The sequence below is a fragment of the Papio anubis genome, chromosome 4, assembly GCF_008728515.1.
Source record: "Papio anubis isolate 15944 chromosome 4, Panubis1.0, whole genome shotgun sequence".
Classification (NCBI taxonomy): domain Eukaryota; kingdom Metazoa; phylum Chordata; class Mammalia; order Primates; family Cercopithecidae; genus Papio; species Papio anubis.
Window position 1 is genome coordinate 179,218,308 of NC_044979.1, and position 21,700 is coordinate 179,240,007.

The 21,700-nt window shown below is 49.7% G+C and overlaps 1 long non-coding RNA gene across 2 annotated transcripts in view; it reads left to right on the forward strand.

The window, feature by feature from the left end:
* The first annotated feature begins 4,435 nt into the window (after positions 1-4,435).
* The window catches only part of LOC103882557, a 59,337-nt gene continuing 42,072 nt past the window's right edge, over positions 4,436-21,700 (forward strand). Inside the window, exon 1 of one of the 2 annotated variants that reach the window (XR_004183393.1) lies at positions 4,436-4,621. This is a non-coding gene — a long non-coding RNA (uncharacterized LOC103882557). The remainder of the gene's footprint in view (positions 4,622-21,700) is intronic. The other variant, XR_004183392.1, reaches the window with a different exon arrangement.

The window sequence follows — 21,700 nt, forward strand, 5'->3', positions numbered from 1 at the left end:
AGCTGCCCCAGGGCCCTCCTTGCTGCCAGCCACTGCCTGTCCTCTCCCCTGACCTGCCTTGAGCCAGACTGGGCCCCCTGGGCCTTGGGCAGGGCTGGGTGGGAAAGTTGTCCAATGAGGCCCCCTCAGAACTGGAAAGCCTCCTTCTGGGTGTAGAGGTGGGCGTCAATCTGCCATTTGGCCCTGGGATCACCTCTGTGGCTCAGTTTGCTTATCTGTGAGGCCAGATGTCGGCAAGTTCAGGCTGAGAATTAAAGCGAATAATGAAGAGGGAACCCCTTTCCCAGGGCCTGGCTCATACGCACCGTGGACAACAAATGCCAAAAGGCTGGGCACGGTGGCTCACACCTGTAATCTCAGCACTCTGGGAGGTCGAGGTGGGTAGATCACTTGAGGTCAGGAGTTTGAGACCAGCCTGGCCAACATGGTGAAACCCCATCACTACTGAAAATACAAAGATTAGCCAGGGGTGGTGGCGTGCACCTGTAATCCCAGCTACTCGGGAGTCTGAATGAGGCAGGAGAATCACTGGAACCCAGGATGTGCAGTGAGCCAAGATCGTGCCATTGCACTCCAACCTGGGCAACAGAGCAAGTCTCTGTCTCAAACAAACAAATAAAAAAACTACTTTTCCTCTTTTGATTCCTTGCAAAAATCTCCTCTCTGGACAAATACTTCTCAAGGTCAGAATCTCCCTTTGCCCCCAGTTTTTCACTGAGAAGGCTGAGGATCTGAGTCTCTCTCTCTTTTTTTTTCTTTTGAGATCAGTTTCACTCTGTTGCCCACACAGGAGTACAATGGCATGATCTTGGCTCACCACGAGTCTCTTTCTTAATAACGAACCCCATTATCGGGTCAGGAGAAGCTGCTGTGCTGTGGCTGCATCAGGGCCTAGAGCTGGGCTGCCTGCCTCTGCTGCCCCGCGTGCTGGTGGATAAGGTAGGGAGGTTTGTTATGCCTCGGTTTCCTTAAAGGTAAAATGGGGTGTCAATCATTATCTCTACCTTGTGGCCTGGTTTTGGTTAATGAACTAATCTACGCACATAACAAGGGCTCAATAAAGGTTAGTGATGACGCTTGCTGCCAATCTGAGCACCTGCTCGCTGGAACCCTGTAAACAGTTAAGGGTGGGTGGCCGACTTCCAGCTCCCTTTAAATGTTTCTCTGAGTGTCTGCGCACCTGCAGTTCTCCAGGGGCTCAGCTCGGATCTCAGTGATCACAGATTCTAATGAAGAAAGGGTCTGCCTCTGTCATCCAGGCTGGAGTGCAGGGCTGCATGGCTCACTGCACCCTCGACTCCCACCTAGGCCTCCTGAGTAGCTGAGACTACAGGTGTGCTCTACCACACCCAGTAATTTTAATTTTAATTTGGTTGCCCAGGCTGGTCTGTCAGTCAAGTTTTACACCATTGAGACAAACATAATATTTGGGACTGATCTAAAAGCTCAAAGTGAGGCTGAAGGAACCGTCCAAGGTTTCAGTGAAGAGGTACATCATAATTCATTTTTAATAAGTATACAGAGCTGGGCGACTCATGCCTGTAATCCCGGCATTTTGGGAGGCCAAGGTGGGAGGATCGTCGAAGCCAGGAGTCTGAGAACAGCCTGGGTAACAGAGTGAGATGCCATATCTACTAAATAAATAAATAAATAAATAAATAAATAAATAACTAGCTGGGTGTGGCGGTGCATGCTTATAGCCCTAGCTATTTGAGAGGCTGAGGTGGGAGGATCCCTTGAGGGATCCTGCCGTGGGCTAGGATCATAACACTGCACTCCTAGCCTGGCTAACAGGGGGACCCCCTTTTTCTAATAATAATAATCATCATAAATTATAAAATTTATGAATTATAAAATGTGTGCTCATGATAAATCCAAACATTACTACCTAACATACATAGAAATTTTATTGTAATAAAATTTATTTACCCCTGCCCATTCAGTATCATATCTTCAAAGAGCTTTCTGGACTTGTATCTGACCATATTGTTTTCTGTTTTTTTTGTTTGTTTTTTTTGAGCAGAGTCTCGCTCTATCGCCCAGGCCAGAGTGCAATGGCTAGATCTCAGCTCACTGCAGCCTCTGCCTCTCAGGTTCAAACAATTCTTCTGTCTCAGCCTCCTGAGTAACTAGGATTACAAGAGAGCACCACCACGCCCAGCTAATTTTTGTATCTTGTTTTAGCAGAGGTAGAGTTTCACCATGCTGGTCAGGCTGGTCTGGAACCCCTGACCTCAAGTGATCCGCCCACCTTGGCCTCCCAAAGTGCTGGGATTACAGGTGTGAGCCACAGCATCCGGCCTTTTTTGTTTTTTTGAGATGGAGTCTCACTCTGTCGCCCAGGTTGGAGTGCAGTGGCAAAATCCTGGCTCACTGCAACCTCTGCCTCCTGGGTTCAAGCAATTCTCTGCCTCAGCCTCCCGAGTAGTTGGGATTACAGGCGCCTGTCATCACGCCAGGCTAATTTTTTTTTTTGTATTTTTAGTAGATACGGGGTTTCACCATCTTGGCCAGTCTAGTCTTGAACTCCTGACCTCATGATCCACCCGCCTCGGCCACCCAAAGTGCTGGGATTACAGACAGGTGTGAGCCACTGCGCCCGGTCATGTTTTTCTTTGTTTTAAATAAAGCACATCATTGTATATTCATTGCTCTGCACTATTTTTATTTTTTAATTTAACAGATCTTGGAGACTATATCCTATCAGCATGCACATATTATCACATTAAAACTTTAGAAAAATGTTTTAAATTAAAAATGCCAAATGAATGTTCTAGAGTTTATTTAACCAAGTGTCTGGTTGTTTTCAGGCTTCCTGTGATTATAGGTGGAGATGTAAGTCAGCACATCCCTGTATCCACACATCCCGCAGGTGCCTGTGGGAATTTATCTGCGGCACAGATTACCCAAAGTGACATGAAGGGTAAGAGGTTTTACAAATGGTGAATTCCACGAGCTTTGCAAAGCTTAACTCCTTTTTCAAGAATAAGGGAACTGTGAGTAGGACAGGTGCACGGTACTTTCATTTTATTTTAGTCTAAGTATCTAAGTATTTTCCGAAATAATTTGAGGAGGCTTAAAGGGAGGTGCAGGCTGCGTGCGGGGGCTCATGCTTGTAATCTCAGCACTTTGGGAGGAGGAGGTGGGAGAATCACTTGAGCTCAGGAGTTCGAGATCAGCCTGGGCAACACCGTGAGACCCCATTTCTACAAAAAAAAATTTTTTTAAAGTAGGCAGACATGGTGGTGTGTGCCTGTGGTCCCAGCTACTTGGCAGGCTGAGGTGGGAGGATCGCTTGAGCCCTGGAGTTCAAGGCTTCAGTGAGCTATGATTGTACCACTGCACTCCAGGCTGGGCGACAGAGCAAGACCCTGTCTCAATAATAAAAATAAAAGGAAAAAAAGGGGCACAGTAGACAGTACCAGTACTTGGTATTTAAAATGGTTTTCAAATGAAGCCCACCCAAGCTCAGCAAGTCCAGCCTGGGCCTGAGGACCTGAGCAGGCGCCGGGTCACACGAGGTACCGGGTGCAGGAGACGGAGGCCGCAGCGCCCCCTGCCCTGACAGCGGCACCTGCGCGGCCTCCCGGGGCTGGTTCTGGGACCTGCCGCTGACCAGGTGCAGGGGAGGGGGGCACCGGAGCCGCTGTCCTGGGGCTGAGCGGCTCCACGGTCCGGGGGGACGGCGTCAGCACCCGCGTGGGTTCTCAAGGCAGCTCCAGGGCGACCCCCACCCCCGCCAGGGTCAAGTGTCGATACGATGTTGCCAGCCGGGTGCCAACTACGAATAAGTCCAAGGGCGCAGCACGTGGGCCGAAACGCGATCCTTCCGCGGAGCCGCTGCTCGCAGGGCCGTCCTCACCGAGCCCGCCGCGCGGCGACCCCTGACGGCGACCCTAAGCCCCGGCCGACGGGGGGAGGAGCTCGCGCCCGAAACTTCCCGGCGCCCGCAGGAGACCCTGGCCGGGGAGATGCCGGGGCCCAGGCCGAGCTCGGAGGCCCCTCCCGGCCCCAGCCCGCGCCCCGGCCCCCTCTGCCTCCTCTGCCCCCGACCCCGTCCGTGGGAGCCCTCGCGGGACCCCAGCCTGGTCCTTCGCCAGCTCCCCCCGTTCAGTCCCGACCTCCCTGATCCCCGCGCCTCCCGCGGCCCCGGCCCGTCCGCACCCCTCCCCCAACCCGGTCCCCAGCCCCGTCCGTTAGCGGATCCCACCCAGGCTCCGCACCCGGCCCCGCCGGCGCACCCGGCCCACGCCTCTCTCCGCGCGCGTGTCCCCCCGCGTCCCCCCGGCTTCCCCCCCCCCGTCCCCCCCCGCGTCCTCCCCCCGCGTCCCCCCCCGCGTCCTCCCCCCGTGTCCCCCCGCGCGTCCCCCCCGCGTGTCCCTCGGCCGCCCCGCGCGCGCCGGCGGAACTGTGGGATCGCCGCGCACAGGAAGTGGCGGCGGCGGCGCGGCCGAGGGCGGAGGGCGGCGGGATGGGGGCCGGGGGCGGCGGGCGCCGCACTCGCTGAGGCCCCGACGCAGGGCCGGGCCGGGCCCAGGGCCGAGGAGCGCAGCGGCCGGAGCGGGGCCGCGGAGGTGACGCCGGGGACGCCCGCGCGACGAGCAGGTGGCGGCGGCTGCAGGTGAGTGCCGAGGCCCCCGCCCGAGGTCGGGCCGCCCCCCACATCCCCCACCGCCCGCCGCCGCCCGAGGTCGCCCCCCCGCCGCCGGAGGTCGCCCCTGTCCCCGCCGCCCGACCTCGGGCCGCCCGGGGCCCCGCGCCGCAATGGGCCGGCCGCGCTCCGCGGGGCGCGGGGCCTGGGAAGGCGCGGGGCCGGGAGGGGTCTGGGCCCGGGTCCTGTGCATCCCCCGCAACCCGGGCCTTCCGGGCGGCCTGGTCCCGCGCGAGGCCCCGGCCACTTCCCGCAGCAGCCTCGGTGGCGCTGGGCCCGGCCGGAGGCCCGGGGGTTCGGGGCGCCCGGGAGGGGCCCGGGCTGGGGCTGAGGGAGGGCGAGTGGGTTCCCGCGGGGACGTCCCCTCCCTCCGTCCTGGACTCTGCTCCAGGCCCCGCCCGGCTCTCCGGTGGACAGGACGCGCCCGCCGCCTGGTTTCGGGGCGCGGCGGACCCGGGACCCCCCCAGGGGCCTCCCCCTTGCGCGCCCAGACCGTGGGGGCAGTTTCACTTTTTGCCGCTCCGCGCGGGGAGGGCTGCGGGGCCCAGGGTTGACTGTGCGTTCGGCCCGGAGACCGGCGGCGCGTTTGCACCGGGCGGGTCACAGGATGGGGTCAGTCCGGGAACCAGAGCCCTGGGGGCGAAAACCCACCCCGCCACCGCAGGACTCTTGGAACAGTGGGTCCCAAGTACTTATCAAAGGAGGGTTATTAGTATTTGAAGCTAGTTGAAAATGGTGCAGTTTTTTTTTTTTTTTTTTAACTTTGAGAGAAGTTTAGTGACATGGGGAAAATGCTTTTATAAATGGTTTCCCAGACCTTTTTTTTTTTTTTTAAGCACAATTTTAAAAACCTTGTCTAAGAGAATACTTGAGCAGTTGGGTTCTTTTTCTTGGGAAACATGATCTTAGAAGGAAAGATGTGGGCTGTTGGCCTCCAGACAGAGGGTGATGAGCGTGCGGCTCCCATTAAAAATGAAAGCCAACGCCGAGAACAGAGTGCACGGCTCCTGCTGGGGGCTGGGAGGTGGGGCGGGCCCAGGCTGCTAGAGGGACCCAGGATCCTGCAGCTTTTAAATTGCAGGCGCGGCTGCTCCGACTCGCTTAGGAATTGCTGATCTTCGCCTTCTCAGTGTAAAAGCTTCAGAGGGGTCTCCCGGGGGTGCTGGGCACTCTCTTAATTTGGTTGCTTCTTTGCTGCTCCCCCTCCCCCTTTCCAACTAGTCCCCCCTCCTCCACAGAGTTTGGAGTTAGCCTGTCCCTGTTACAACTCTCTTCTTGTATCCATTTCTGGTTACTCTTAGGTATCTTCTTGAGGACATTGTCTAAAAAGCAGCTACATGCCATTGACATTCAGACCGAACAGGGCCCCTTGGCCTTGGAAGGTTAGGGGCCTTAAATGTTCTGAAGCTGACTTCATGGAGTGGCCGCCCTCTGTGGTCACCCTACCTGTGTGTGGCCCTGTCCTGGCGGATCTGCCAGGGGAACGCGCTGCAGCAGCCTGAAGACTGCTGGGTTAAAGGCAGTGTGGCCGGGTGGGAAAGTCCCCAGGGGTGTGGATTCTACAAAAGGCCTTCCTGGAGGGGGGGTGCTGCCCCGCCCCAGGCCGGGCCCCGGTGCAGACTCCGCGCCGGGGAGCTACACCCTGCGCCTGCACGCGCATCTGTGTGCCAGGGCTGGGGAAGCAAACTGAAAGTAATGGTTTTGTTTTGGAAATTAGAAAAAGAACATTCATCAAAGTAATCTGTTCCGGGCGGTAGACACGTGACTGATACACATGCCTCCCATCCCCTCCGCACTTTGACCTCCTAAACAAATGGTCTGACAAAACAGGGCTTGAGTTACTTGCCGGAGGTTATGTCACCAAACGGCAGGGCCGACTTGAGGCTTACATCCTTGGAACTCCCACCTCCACTGACCCGTCCCGGTGCTGAAAGTCGGTGAATGCTATCCCTGGTCAAATCAGAGGTAGGTGGGAAATGTTGAAATTCTCCTAAACAGGGAAGGGGAAGATCAGAATGTGTGTTTGAGAAGAGCCTGATTTCCTGGATTCCTTTGGGAGAGGGGTGTCCTTAACTCGCCCAGTCACATTTACCCTCTTCATCGACCTTTCGCCCCGCTTAGGCTCTCACAGTGTGGACCCCACGCTGAAACCCCTAATGCTTGGCACTGAAGAGCCAGTGCAGGCCCCTTGTCACCATCAAAACCCACCTCTGGTAAATGGCTTCTGCTTCCACGTTTTCCCTCCCTCTCTGGCCTTGTCAAAAACTCTTGTGATTTCCCTGTTACAAGCTATCGCTGGTAGACTGGTAGTTCTAGAGCACAGCATGGGACGTGATTGGCTACATTTGACTGCTTCCTTTTTAATGACTTGTTTAATGTGAGATCTTTAGCTACTCCATCTCATTGCAAGATTTTTGTTACAGTAAAGTTGGACTGAGTTTTCTAAAGACGGTTGCTCAGAAATTCCATGGGAATTTACTTTTGGTTAACCGAAGAGTGTTTGGGGTTTTAAAAGGGTCGTTTCAAGTGGTAAAGTAACATGACAATGAGCCGTCTGTCCTTCCTAAAACCACTTCATAATAATTTCAAGATGAGTTCTAAGCTACCAGTTTCAAAGTGCTGCATTTCAGGCAAATGCATTAGTGGTTCACCTTCTGACAGGCTTTCATTTAGTCATTTCGAAGTGGCCATGTTTTGATTATCTTTGTCAAGCAAAGTGCAGGAGACGTCACTCTAATAACCTTGGGACAGTGTCTGTGTTTAGTTTTGGAGGCGGGAAGGCCAAGTCAATGGTGAAAGTTGGCATTAGTTCTCTCTGCAGGGCCAAAGTCTACCTGGCCATTAGGCTACATGGATGCTGGGGTTAAATTGGCCACATCTTTTCCCAAGCCTAAGTAGAAGGATTGCAGATGGGATATGTTTTAAATGTTACTGGTGGTGAATCGAAAGCAACACAAGTACCCTTCAGTGCGTGACAGGCAGAAATCTCCCTCCTGGCTGGCGTGCCCTGTCACTTAGGACTCAAAGTGGAGCTGGGTGCTCTTGGTGGGACATTGTGCCTGCAGCCCAGAGACCTGTCCCCTGTGACTGGGAAGGCCATGCATCATTGACGGAGATGGTCTCGATTCCTTTCCGAAAGCGGGTAGGGAATGAAATGCATAATAAATAACAATAATGATGAATTGTAAAATGAGCCGTAGTAACAAGCTGTACAAGGAAATACCTGTCCTGAGATCGATTATTCACCCCTGACTGTCTGCCCTCCTGGTTCTCAGCCAGGTGCCGGGAGCTGAGTACCAGTGCTGCAGCCGTGGTGGTTCTTATTCTCTTCTTCCTATCCTAGTTGCTGACCTGACATTAAATCTGTCACCTGCTTTATGACATGCTTACCTTATTATTTTATAAGCTCCTCTATATCCCTGTAAAGAGAGTGGTATTACCCCATCACACAGAAACTACAGAGACACTGACAGGGGAAACTGAATGGGGAAGCCTGGCCAGCATCTCAGCTTGTGCAAATCTAGATTTAAACAAAGGTCTGATAGAATCCAAAGCTGTGATTCTTTCCACCAAACCACCTTGATGCTCGTAAGATCCAATAGATGAAAATCTACATTTCTGAAACAGAGACTAAGTCATTGGCTTCACATGTACATATTATACATTTAAACACTTTTCACTTGTAGAAGGGCCATACTTGCTGGACTGGGGGCTCTGAAATCTCCATCTGAATTGATAGACACAGATACATGCTAGATATGGTATGGAATCAAGAAGAAAATTAATTCAATTGACGTAAATTCATCTACGCTGAGCTTTTTATGGTACACTTGGTGGGAGTAGAATGAAGAGCTGTTTATTGACTCCTCGTGTGAAGAATGTGCTGATGATTGGGTTAAGCTTTTCATTGATTGATTTCTGATTTAGGCCCTTGTCCTAGTCTAATTGGAGTGATTGATTGAGTGAACAAATGTGCATTTTATTAGGGAGCTACACATAATCTTTGCGTTGAGAAATTAATCAGTTGTTAGACTTTGTAAAATATGGTGTAATAGCATTGATTTTTGCCCAAATAGACAAGTCAGATTGTTAGAGGAAGACCACGTCAGTTTGGGTTGCGCGGTTATCAGTTTGGGAAGCAGGTGCCAAGATGAGATGTGGAGTGCAGGGAGAAACCCTGCAGAGGATGGTGGGGGAGCACGCAGACCTCCAGGCAGATCTGACCCCCGTGAGAGGAGGCGGGAGGGAGCAGGGCTGGAGAGGAGGAGCCTCAGACTCAGCCCTGAGTTAGGCACAGCCAGCCCAGTGCCAAGTGGACCCCCAGGGTGGCCCTGCATGAGTACCCCCTTTGGTCATTACCCCTGAAGGAGTCCCAAAGGTGTCTCAGCAAGGAGGCTGTGGCTCACCTGCCTCCTCACCTGTCACCTTGAAGCTACTCTCTCTGGCAGAGCTCCATGGCAGCCTCAGAGACAAAGTTTAGGGACTTAAAATTTTATGCATTTGTTTTAGAGATGGGGCCTTGCTGTGTTGCCCAGGGTGAACTCAAACTCCTGGGCTCAAGCGATCCTCCCACCTTGGCCTCCCAAGTGTCTGGGACTATAGGTGCTGCCACCACGCCTGACTAAGTTTAGTGACTTTTGATAATCCACAAAAACAAAAGGAACAGTAAAGACAGTCCCAACTGTGACTCACTATGCCGCATGGGCGGGCGGGCTTTTGGATTAGTTTTAGAAAGCGAACCACCGCCGTCCTCCTTGGACTCCCTGCCGTGGCTGGCAGTGAGCTGGCGCAGGGAGGCGAAGTGCTGGTGTTCTGGGAATTTTCAAATGCACTCCAGCGATCAGAACACACGTGTTTCAGTGCACACAGGTTATTTTCAGTTTTCTAAATCAGGAGCTTATTACTACGACTAAAGTTCTAGAACATTGGTTAGAAAATATGTTTGTCGTGCAGTTCAGTTCCAGCTCCAGGCTAGCATTGCATTTTCCTGGAGCCCCAAAGCCTTTGTAACTTTTATTTCTTTTCTTTAAATGTTAGTGAATTATTGGGGCCCTGTGTGGTGGTTCACACCTGTAATGCCAGCACTTTGGGAGGCCGAGGCGGGTGGATCACTTGAGGTCAGGGGTTCGAGACCAGCCTGGCCAACATGATGAAACCCTGTCTCTACTCAAAAAAAAAAAAAAAAAAAAATTAGCCGGGTGTGGTGGTGCATGCATAGGTCCCAGCTACTCAGGACGCTGAGGAAGGAGAATCCCTTGAACCTGGGAGGCGGACTTTGCAGTGAGCTGAGATCGTGCCACTGCACTCTAGCCTGGGCGACAGAGCCAGACTTCATCTCAATAAATGAATAAATATATAAATAAAGCTATACAGGAAAATCGTAAACACAGATTCTGACAGGGTCCAACCAGAAAGGTAAGTGAGAATGCAGACATGAGGCCTAGGAAGGGGGGGGTGGCGGTGGTGAATATGAGTGAGAAACTGAGGCCTCTTCCATGGGGTCTGGTTCACCTGGCCACCCGCCACTGACCCCCAGCTGAGCAGGGCTAGGTGGGTATAGGACCAGAGTGACTCCATCTTTAGTTTTCGAGAGAAGCCAGGTATCTGGAGTTTTATATGCAATGTATTTATTTTTAACAAACTGCACATGCCAAATTACAAATGTTGCCACCTGAATTCAGCCGGGGCTACTATTTTTACAGCCTCTGGGCTACAGTATTTGTTTATTTCTTGAAACAAAGTAACTGAACTAATTAAATGAGGACAAAACGGGCACTTCCAAAACGCAGGAAGAGAGGGGAAAAATCCCAAGAATTTATGTGCAGATGAAACCAAAAGAACCATTGCCGCTGTCTCAGGGATGGCTGCTGGAAACAGCATTCTCTGATGATGCTTAGAGGAAAGGAGAAGTGGGTACTAAGAGAATAAACATCAATTGGAAAACAAAGTAACTCCACGTGTCTTTAAGTGCCTACAGGAGACCCTCCCATAAGATCTATGCAAAGATGAAGCCTGCAAAAAATTAATGTTTTCAGAATTCATCCATACATTTACCAGAAGCACTTCTAATCTTGACCTGTTTATATGGAATGTTCTGTGTCCGTGTCTCTGGGCACACGTGTGTAGCCCTCTAATGTCCTGCATGCTTACCTCTGAGTAGGCTGTGTCCCAGAATGACATCAAGTCACACAGCTACCAGCAATGTGTGAGGTTGATCCACATACTCGTTAGCACTCGGCATTGCTGTTGATTTTTGTAAAGATAGTCCATGCAAACTGTTGTGCAATTGTGGTCTTGCTTTATGCCTCCCTGCTGGATGAAATTGAGCATCCTGTGTATTTGTGGGTCATGGGTGTCCTTCCCTGTGAAATACCTGTTCATGTGCTTCATCCATTTTTCTTTTGGGTTATATCTTTTTCTCACCTGTTCCTTGTATATAGTTTCCATATTATGTATTTCCTTATAGATTCAGGATGTTCATCTTTGGTTGTAATGTGTGCATTATATACTTTTCCCAGTTGAGTTTTATCTTTGCACTTTTTTTGTTTTGGTGAAAAGATAGTTTAATGTAATGTATAATTTTATCCATCCTTCTTTTCTAGGTAGTGCCTTTTGCATGTTACTTTAAGTTCTTCCCAATTCTTGGGTCACAAATGTATTCTGTATTATTATTATTAGTAGTAGTAGTAGTAATAGTAGTAGTAGTAGTATTTTGAGATGGTGTCTTTCTCTGTTGCCCAGGCTGGAATGCAGTGGCACGATCTCGGCTCACTGCAAGCTCCGCCTCCCAGGTTCACGCCATGCTCCTGCCTCAGCCTCCCCAGTAGCTGGGACTACAGGCACCCACCACTACGCCCGGCTAATTTTTTGTATTTTTTAGTAGAGATGGGGTTTCACCATGTTAGCCAGGATGGTCTCGATCTCCTGACCTCCTGATCCGCCCACCTCGGCCTCCCAAAGTGCTGGGATTACAGGCGTAAGCCACCATGCCTGGCCTGTATTCTGTATTTTTTTGTAAAAGGTGTAAAGTTTGCTTTCTCTGCTTAAGCCCTTTATCCCTCTGGAGTTGGCTGTGCAGGTCTTCCTCGGTGTCTTGATAAAGCACTGTGGTATTCCACATTCCGCCGGACACTCTGTGCTCACGTTTATTCCCAGGTGCTCTTATTATTGTTCTCACTTTTGTAAATGGTGTTTGTTTGTTTGTTTTTGAGACAGAATCTTGCTCTGTTGCCCAGGCTGGAGTGCAGTGGCAGAATCTCAATTCACTGCAACTCTGCCTCCTGGGTTCAAGTGATTTTCCTGCTTCAGCCTCCCGAGTAGCTGGGATTACAGGCATGTGCCACCATGCCTGGCTAATTTTTGTATTTTTAGTAGAGACAGGGTTTCACCATGTTGGCCAGGCTGGTCTCCAACTCCTGACCTCAAGTGATCTGCCCACCTCGGCCTCCCAAAGTGTTGGAATTACAGGCATGAGCCACCATGCCCGGCTGTAAGTGATGTTTTTTATTTTTATTGATTTCTAATTCTTTGCTGCTGTTCTGCAGAAAAGCAGTTGGCTTTTGGGTATTGATTCAATAGCTGATCACCTTGCCATTGCTTAAAATTTGTAGATTTTGGGGATTTTCTCAGTAGACATTCATGTCATGTGGGAATGGTGAATATTGTTTCTTCCTTATATCTTTCATATTTTTCCTTCCTGTTTTGCTGCCTGGGCCAGGCCCTGAGCAGGGCTGGATGGAAGCGTGACAGGCCCTCCTTGTCCCGTTCCTGATTTTAGGGAAACGCTTCTGCCATGTTGCCTTCTGGTGTGGGTACAAACAGTGGCCACTTAGTTCTGAATCGTCCCACTCTGCCTCCTCGAAGCAGAGGAGGCCTGGTGTGAGAAATACAAACGAAGTGACCCAAAAGCAAGGAGCTGGAGATATGGAAGGTCCACTGTCATGGGTCACCAGGGAGACACAGAAACAAAACCACAGAGAGCCGTGGCCTCCCCTTGCTGGGATGGCGAAACTTAAAAGACCGTGGGGACAAGTGATGGAGAAGATGTAGGGGCAGATGGAGCACTGGTGCCAGTGTGGCTGCTCTAGAGAATGGCAGGAGCTGCAGGGAGATGGCATCGAGTGTGGGGTGCACCTGCCATCTGCTTCCCAGGGGACGTGCTAAGATGTTCATAGCGGCATATGTGTTAGAGTCAGACTCTGGGAGCTCTCTCAATGTCTGTCTCCAAATAAAATGAAAAATAACCTTGTGCTACATTCACCATGGAAAGGGGAAGGAAGTAGCTCCTCCAGGCAGCAACATGTGTGCGCCTCTGGAGGATAATGCTGGGAGGAAGGAGTGAGCCGCAGAAGTGTGCACAGCACTAGACTCCATCAAGATAAAGCACGTGCACCAGCAAAACCCACGTGCCATGAGGACTCAGGCTCTAGTGCTTGGAAGGAGAACACAGGGTGCTTCTGCATCTTCCGCCTCCCGTGTTCACGCGATCCTCCTTCAGCCTCCCGAGTAGCTGGGATTACAGGCGCGCACCACCACACCTGGCTAATTTTTGCATTTTCTTTTTTTTTTTTTTTTTTTTTTTGAGACGGAGTCTCGCTCTGTCGCCCAGGCTGGAGTGCAGTGGTGCAATCTCGGCTCACTGCAAGCTCCGCCTCCCAGGTTCATGCCATTCTCCTGCCTCAGCCTCCCGAGTAGCTGGGACTACAGGCGCCCGCCACCTCGCCCGGCTAGATTTTTGTATTTTTTAGTAGAGACGGGGTTTCACCGTGTTAGCCAGGATGGGCTCGATCTCCTGACCTCGTGATCCGCCCGTCTCGGCCTCCCAAAGTGCTGGGATTACAGGCTTGAGCCACCGCGCCTGGCCTAATTTTTGCATTTTCAATAGAGACGGGGTTTTACCATGTTGGCCAGGCTGGTCTCAAACTCCTGACCTCAGGTGATCCTCCCACCTCGGCCTCCTAAAATGCTGGAATTACAGGCATGAGCCACTGTGTCCGGCCCAAGTTGTCAGTTTCTTAAACAAAGGTCAGAATATTTTCTTGATTTTTAGATCTCTACTATATCTGACAGTAAATCACCCTTTTCATTCCTAAAATGGTTTTACCTTTCTTTTCTAGATTCATCTCACAGAGGCTCATCTGTTTTACTCGTGTTCACAAAGAACCAGCTATTAGTCTTGCTGATTTTCTCTACTGTGTCTTTGTTTCTGCATCACTAATTTCTGCTTTCATTGTCAGGATTTCCTTCTACACTCTTTGGGTTTATTCTGGCATTCTCTTTCTAGGTTACTGAATTGAAACATTAAATTTTTTATTTTCTCTAAGCTTAGGTTCTTAATTTTCAACTTTCTGTCATAAGTATTTCGCTATTTTTTTTTGAGACAGAGTCTCCCTCTGTCACCCAGGCTGGAGTACAGTGGCGTGATCTCGGCTCACTGCAACCTCCGCCTTTCAGATTCAGGTGGTTCTCCTGCCTCAGCCTCCTGAGTAGCTGGGATTACAGGCATGTGCCACCATGCCTGGCTAACTTTTGTATTTTTAGTAGAGACAGGGTTTCACCATGTTGGCCAGGCTGGTCTTGAACTACTGACCTCAGGCGGGGTTTCACCATGTTGGCCAGGCTGGTCTTGAACTCCGCCTTAGCCTCCCAAAGTGCTGGGATTACAGGCATGAGCCACTGCGCCCGGCCCTGTCATAAGCATTTAAGGCTTTATAGCTTTCCTACTTAGTTGTGCTGTACTGTCATCTTGTTTATTTTGATATATAATATTTTCATTGTTCAGCATTTTACAATTTTATTATTCTTCCATGACCCATGAATGCTTTTATGTCCAAAGCCATTGAGGATTTCAGGTTATGTTTTTATTATGGTATCAGCTGAAAAGGCTCACGGGCAGAGGATATAGTCTGTATAGCACTGAGTCTCTGGCATTTCTTTAAGGATTGAATTCTATTGTGTATCTTCTGGCTTATAAAGTTGCTGTTAGGAAGTCAGCTGTCATTTCGATTGTCCTTCCTGTGTCAGTAGTAAGCTGTTTGTCTGGCTGCTTTTATAGTCTCTTTATTTCTGGTGTTTTTCAACTTCACTGTGGTCTTTCTAGCATGGATTTCTTTTTATTTATCCTGTTTTGGATTCATTGTACTTCCTGAAGATAAAGTATCATGTCTTTCAGCAATTCTGGAAAAATTTCAGCCATTATTTTGTTGAATATAGTTATTCTGCAGTGTCCACTAGGGATTGGTTCCATAACCCAACACGGTTACCAAAATCAGTGGATGCTTAATTTCCTGATGTAAAATGGTGTATTTGTATATAACCTGTGCACATCCTCTCATATATATATTTTTTTTCTTTTTTTTTTTTTTTTTTTGAGATGGAGCCTCGCTCAGTTGTCCAAGCTGGAGTGCAGTGGCACAATCTTAGCTCACTGTAACCTCCGCCTTCCGGGTTCAAGCAATTCTCAAGCCTCAGCCTCCCAAGTAGCTGGAATTACAGGCACCTACCACCACGCCCGGCTAATTTTTGTGTTTTTAGTAGAGACGGGGTTTCACCATGTTGGCCAGGCTGGTCTTGAACTCTGACTTCGTGATCTGCCCACCTCGGCCTCCCTCCCATGTATTTTTAAATCATCTTTAAATTACTTATAATATCTAATACAATGCCTATATATAACTTCATTAATGTGGATTTAACATAGTAGAGAGTAGAAAATTTGAGTTTTGCTTTTTGGAATTTTTCCTCCCAGATATCTTTGATCCGTGGTCAAATCCGCAAATATGGAACCCCTAGATATGAAGGGTCAACCATATAGCATCTGCCTTATGCTTGGCTTTCTCGTACCATCCTCCCAGCCACTTAAACTCTCGTTCATGTTTTTACCTTTCAGTCTTTTTATGCTTCATTCCAGGTTATTTCTTCAGCTCTGTTTTCCAGTTTAACAACTCTATCTTCATCTCCATCTACTGTGCCATATATATATATTTTTTATATATTATAATAATTTTATATATATATAAAATTATTATTTTTGAGATAGAGTCTTACTTTGTCACCCAGGCTGGAGTGCAGTGGTGCGATCTCGGCTCACTGTAACCCCTGCCTCCTGGATTCAAGTGATTCTCCTGCCTCAGCTTCATGAATAGCTGGGATTATAGGTGCCCACCACCATGCCTGGCTAATTTTTGTATTTTTAGTAGAGATGGGTTTCACCCATTTGACCAGGCTGGTCTCAAACTCCTGACCTCAGGTGATCCACCCGGCTTGGCCTCGCAAAGTGCTGGGATTACAGGCGTGAGCCACTGCGCCTGGCTGAAATGGTGCTATTCTTGAGATCTGGCCTCTGTACTATTAATATTTAACCCGTTCTTCTTCCTCTTCTTTTTCTTCTCTTTTTTTTTTTTTGATAGAGATGGGGTCTTGCTATGTTGCTAGGGCTGGTCTTGAACTCCCAGGGTCAAATGATCCTCTCACCTCAGCCTCCCAAGTGCTGGGATTACAGGCACCATGCCCAGCCTAACCTGTTCTTTTAATTTTCATTTTTTTAATGGTTATGTTTTTCATTCCTGAAAGTTCTCTTTGTTTCTTTCCAAGTTTGCCTCTCCTCTTGTTTGGTATTCTTTTCCTTACACTTATTTTTATTTTCTCTTTATGTCTAAACATACTTATTTTCTATACTGTAACTGATAATACCAAAGGATAATAATATTAACAAATACTAAAATTTGAATTTTTTGAGGGTTGGACTCTGCTACTTGTTCTGCTGCCTCTTGCTCACTGATGTTTGCCTGTCACACGCTTTGTGATTTTGGATTGTGGGCTCATTTCACGTGGGCTTTGTCTGTAGATTCCTGCAAGACTTGAAGGGAGCAAAACCTCCCTGGAGAAACCCTGCTCCTGCCAGGAGTCCAGGAATGGGACTGATCTCGAATTACTTTAGGCTCATTTCCTGGGCTCACAAAAGGGATGTCTAAAGATGTAATTGACTTAGATGGAAAGTGATCATATAGCAGAAATCTGAGATTGAAGAACTTGCTGATGGTGTAGGTGGAACTACATCAATCCTGATGAATGAAACCGTAATGACAGGAGAAAGAATGTCACAGATTAGATATACCAAAATGACCCGACTGTCTGGGGGGAAATTTTATCTAACTCTAAAACTGCCTGATGGAGGACAACGTGTAATTTCCAGGGTGTTTAAGGTTGGGAAGCCTCCCCGCTGAGTACATCATTATCAAATGCTTTTCACCAGTTTTGGTGGTGGTGTTGGTAGTGGTGTTGTGTTTTGAGACAAAGTCTCATTCTGTAGCCCAAGCTGGAGTGCAGTGGCAGGATCTCAGCTCACTGCAAACTCTGCCTCCAGGGCTCAAGTGATTCTTGTGCCTCAGTCTCCTGAGTAGCTGGGATTACAGGCATGAGCCACCATGCCCAGCCCACCAGTTTTAACAATCGCAAAATGTGACTCAGATTTTGTCCTTATAAACTTAACTTTTTGTCAACTTCCCTGTCACCCATCCCACCTGAGATGCTTTCTGCTACTTTAAGATAGGCAGACTAGGTTGCCATTTCTTTTTTCTTTCTTTTTCTTTTTCTTTTTTTTTTTTTTGAGACAGAGTCTGGCTCTGTTGCCCAGGCTGGAGTGCAATGGCCCGATCTCGGCTAACTGCAAGCTCTGCCTCCTGAGTTCATGTCATTCTCCTGCCTCAGCCTCCCAAGTAACTGGGACTACAGGCACCTGCCATCACTCCTGGCTAATTTTTTTTGTATTTTTAGTAGAGACGGGGTTTCACTGTGTTAGCCAGGATGGTCTCAATCTCCTTACCTCGTGATCCGCCTACGTCGGCCTCCCACCGTGCTGGGATTACAGGTGTGAACCACTGCGCCTGGCCTAGGTTGCCCTTTCAATTGGCTTTCTTCAGATGACTTTTATTTGGTAACTGAAGAACCGCTGTACATATACATGGCATATGCCAGTAATAGTTAAAGGGCATGTCAGGTTTCAAAAGTAGAAAATAAATGTGAAGAAAAAGACTAGGAAGCACCTGAAATGGTGCTATTCTTTTTTTTTTTTTTTGAGATTCGCTCTTGTTGCGCAGTCTGGAGTGCAATGGCACCATCTCAGCTCACCACAACCTCTGCCTCCCAGGTTCAAGCGATTCTTCTGCCTCAGCCTCCTGAGTAGCCGAGATTACAGGCATGTGCCACCATGCCCTGCTAATTTTTTGTATTTTTAATAGAGACAGAATTTCTCCATGTTGGTCAGGCTGGCCTTGAACTCCCGACCTCAGGTGATCCGCCTGCCTTGGCCTCCGAAAGTGCTGGGATTACAGGCCTGAGCCACTGCGCCTGGCTGAAAAGGGTGCTATTCTTGAGATCTGGCTGAGGATATCTTCCCAGCAGGCCCACTCCCATCCGTTCTTCTGGTACCACCATCTTGTCTGCTCTGTCTTCTGTCTCCCTTGGTGTCCAGGAGAGAAACCTGGGCCCTATAAATGACCCCCTTCCTCCATCTCCTTCACCCCCTTCCCCATCTATGGCTCCTTGACCCTCATGATTCCTCCTGCCCACCCCCGCCCCACTGCCAGCCTCACCTTCGACCAGGTCTGCCCGTGACCTTGCGTGAGGGTCACTTCAGTTCAGCTCCCATCACACTCGTTCCCTGCAGCACAACAGGCAGTGTTTCGGTAGCCCCGCACGTTCCCCGCCACTGCCTGCTCAGCCCCCCGTGACGACGCCTGCTGATGCACCCCCACACCCCGTCTTCAAGCTGCCCCACTGGCCACACTCTGCCTGGGACCTTAGCCTGCCTGGAACACTCTTTCTCCTTTTGCCTGGTGACTTCGACCTGGATGTCACTTTGCCGAGGTGGCCTGCTCCTATCCCGAGTGTGAGTTAGATACACACACTCTTAACACACAACAGAGTCACGCTGCGGCTCTGTCTCTGTGGCCTGCCCGCCTCAGTTCCCGTTGCACTGCTCGCCCTCCCATTTGTCTCCTTGTCTGTTCTTCCTCAGCAGTTTGTGAGGCTGCACGTGTGAAAATGCATTGTCGATGGCACAGTGGCACGTGGAACTGCTGTGCCATGTGTGTGTCGGGGCAGCCGTGTTGTGTGTGGCTGCGTGCATTCTGAGTCCTGGCTGGGCTGCCCGGGGAGGATGGCACTTAGGGAAGAGTGACTGCAATCAGTGAGCCCCCCGTTGAAAAGCAGAGCAATCTAGAAGCAACAGCCTGAGCTCTGTGCCTTTGTCCTGAGCTGGCCTGAGGACCTCCGGGCACCTGGTGCTCTTGGTTCCCGTGAGCTCCCATGTCCCCGCATCCTGGCGTGTGGGCTTCTCCCTACGCTCCTGGGGTGGAGCTGAGAAGACGTGGGTTCTGCCCATCTCTCTCACTGTTTATTCTTGAAGAACAGGGTAGCACGACCCCAGAGCTGAGGACACAGCCCTGCATCTCTTGTTTCCCCGGGCATCTCGGGAGCGCTGTGGAAACTCAGGCTGTGGACTTGAGCTTTGACATCAGTTGGCACCGGCCCTCTGCACCCACGAGACTGGTGTGTGTCTGTGGCCTCCCAGGCTGGCGCTGTGTTCCTGGACCAGCATCCGATTCCCCTGCTGCTGAATCACTTCATGGCTCAGCACAGCTGAGGGCAGCATCTGTTACCCCCTAGAGCCCGAGATCTGGGAGTGGCAGGGGCGGCTGCCGTTCCTGCGGAGCACACCGGAGAGGCATCTGCAGGGGCGGGGTGGGGCTCCTGGTCAGCCTGTTCTTGTCTTGTTCTGGTGCCACTTTCTCAGGTATGCGAGGGCTGCCTTTGTGAGTCACTGGCAGGAAGATGGGAAAGGGCCTCTGCAGGTCTCTACTGCCAGGAGCTCAGCTTTGATCTTGAGTGCCGGGGGCCGTCCAGCTTCCCTGGCCGGGATTCTGACGACTCAGAGACGGTAGCTGCCCATTTCCCCGTGGTATTGCCACTGAGTGTGGGGATGGGTCACAGCTATGTCTGTGGCCTTTTGCAGATCAACTTCAGAATTTGCGATCACATTGATGGTAGGACAGATTCATTTCACAATGATTTTGCCAATTACCCTTGTTATTTCCACTCACATATATCTCCCCAAAGTGGAAACAAGGACACACCTAGAGACAGGTGCTGGACATCTCCTGCTCACTGGCATTAAGTGGGCAGGTGGCTTATTGCTGGGTGTTGGTCCCTGGATGTTTCCAGTCAACTGTGTTTGACATGGTGATGAATTGAACACATGACAGGTGGCAGTATGTTAACTGTTCGTAGCAAGGAAGATTTGGTTTGAGGCTGGTGGTTTGATTACAAGTTGGTCATTCTTAATGCCGGGGAGGGGGAAGAGAGAGAAAATGAGAGAGAGAGAATGAATGAGAATAAATGTAAGAACTTTTTTTGGAAGAAAAGAAAATTGAGAAGGAAGTGATAGTAATTGCTAATAGTTTTTACTTTGTCACTTATGTATTTATTTCCAGCAAAGGATCAGTTTTTTCTCCTTCCAAATTTTGTGCAAGAGGAAGAAAACTGGAAGTATTTAATAACTTTGTCATAATTTCTATTTTGTGCCTTGTGATTACATTGTCTTTTGGGGAGTGGGTCAACTTTTTCTTAAATTAAGAAATACTTTATATGAAAACACATACATAAAGTATTGAGCCCCTGCACCTGCCTCAAGTGGAGAAATTAACCACTATAAATACTTTAGAAGGCAAAGGGTTGGTGAAGCTAAAAACTTCTAAAATTCTTAACATGCAAACAGAAAAGGGATGTGGGAAGGATGTCGCCCTCAGAGAACCTGTCGTATCTCAGCCTGTGCTGTCTGGGGCAGACAGCATGAGCCACGCAGCCCACAGAGGCATGCTGGAAACATGGCTGGTGGGAACTGAGATATTCTCCTGGCGTGAAATGCACGCCAATCTCAGAGGCTTAATATGAAAGAGAATGTAAGTGATCTCATTCATATTTTTCTATATTGTTACATGTAGAAATGATAATATTTTGGATATACTGAGTTAAATAAAATGTATTATTAGTTTTTTTTTTAGACGGAGTTTTGCTGTGTCACCCAGGCTGGAGTGCAATGGCACGATCTCGGCCCACTGCAACATCTGCCTCCTGGGTTCAAGTGATTCTCCTGTCTTAGCCTCCTGAGTACCTGGGATTACAGGCACCCGCCACCACACCCAGCTAATTTTTTGTATTTTTAATAGAGACAGGGTTTCATCATATTGGTCAGGCTGGTCTCGAACTCCTAACCTCAGGTGATCTACCTGCCTCAGCCTCCCAAAGTGCTGGGATTATAGGCGTGAGCCACCATGCCGGGCCTATTAAAAATATTTTTTTGCCAATTTCTTTTTACTTTTGAATGTGGCCTCTAGCCATGTGAAGTTGCACACAGGCTGGCATTTGCAGCTCACGTGTGTTTGCCATGCTGGCGTGGTCCAGGGTCTAAGCCACTGCAGGGGCAGAGCCTCGTGCCTTGGGTGAGTCCCTCATGTGGGGGCCCTGTGCCCCAGGCTGAGGGAGTGGTCAGTCTCAGCCTGTCATTCTCTGCCCTGCTGGGCCCCAAGTCTCCTTTGCATAATGGAGGTAATGCAGGAAAATGCTTAGAGCAGGGTCTGGCGAATGTGTTATTAATGCTTCATGTTATTAATAAAGCATTGTGATGTCTCTTTTTCAGTATGGAAATAGATTTCATAGATTGCACCCAGGATTTCAGATTGACATGTATTTCCATCTGGAAACTCTTGCACGCGTCTGCACTGGGAGATAAAGTGGTCCCTGTTGGCTCAAGCTGCAGTGAGAGGGTGGTGGGGGTAGACTCAGTCCCTCGCTGGGGTTGGCCAAGGCAGGCTTCCTCTTCCTCCCTGAGGTGTGTGTTATGGGAGGTTTCATTCCTGGAAAATCCAGTGTCTGTGAAACCAAGGTACATGCATTTGCATCAGAGTTGGAGTCAGCTCTCAGCCTGGGGGTCAGGTGTCTGGTAAGACCCGTGAAGGGTGCATTTCAGCCCCCTCTCTTAGAACCAGCAATGCC